Below are 216 nucleotides of genomic sequence, written 5' to 3'. Positions count from 1 at the left end.
GAGGGAGGTCGGCGGTAGGAGCAGATGGGACAGACAGCTGGTGCGATGATGGCATACTAGACAGCTTTAAAGCTTAATGATTCCAAACTGTCACTAAGAGACACTCCTCTAACTCTTCTCGGGGATTAGGACACGAAAGCTACTTAACAAATTTGAATCTCAGATAAACACTAAAAGCTGAAAGGAACATCTTCGTCTCTAAAAGGATCAGAAGGA

This window comes from Penaeus monodon, chromosome 20 (assembly GCF_015228065.2).
Source record: "Penaeus monodon isolate SGIC_2016 chromosome 20, NSTDA_Pmon_1, whole genome shotgun sequence".
Taxonomy (NCBI): Eukaryota; Metazoa; Arthropoda; class Malacostraca; order Decapoda; family Penaeidae; genus Penaeus; species Penaeus monodon.
The sequence above is the reverse complement of the archived record's forward strand: the minus strand, read 5'-3'. Positions refer to the sequence as shown.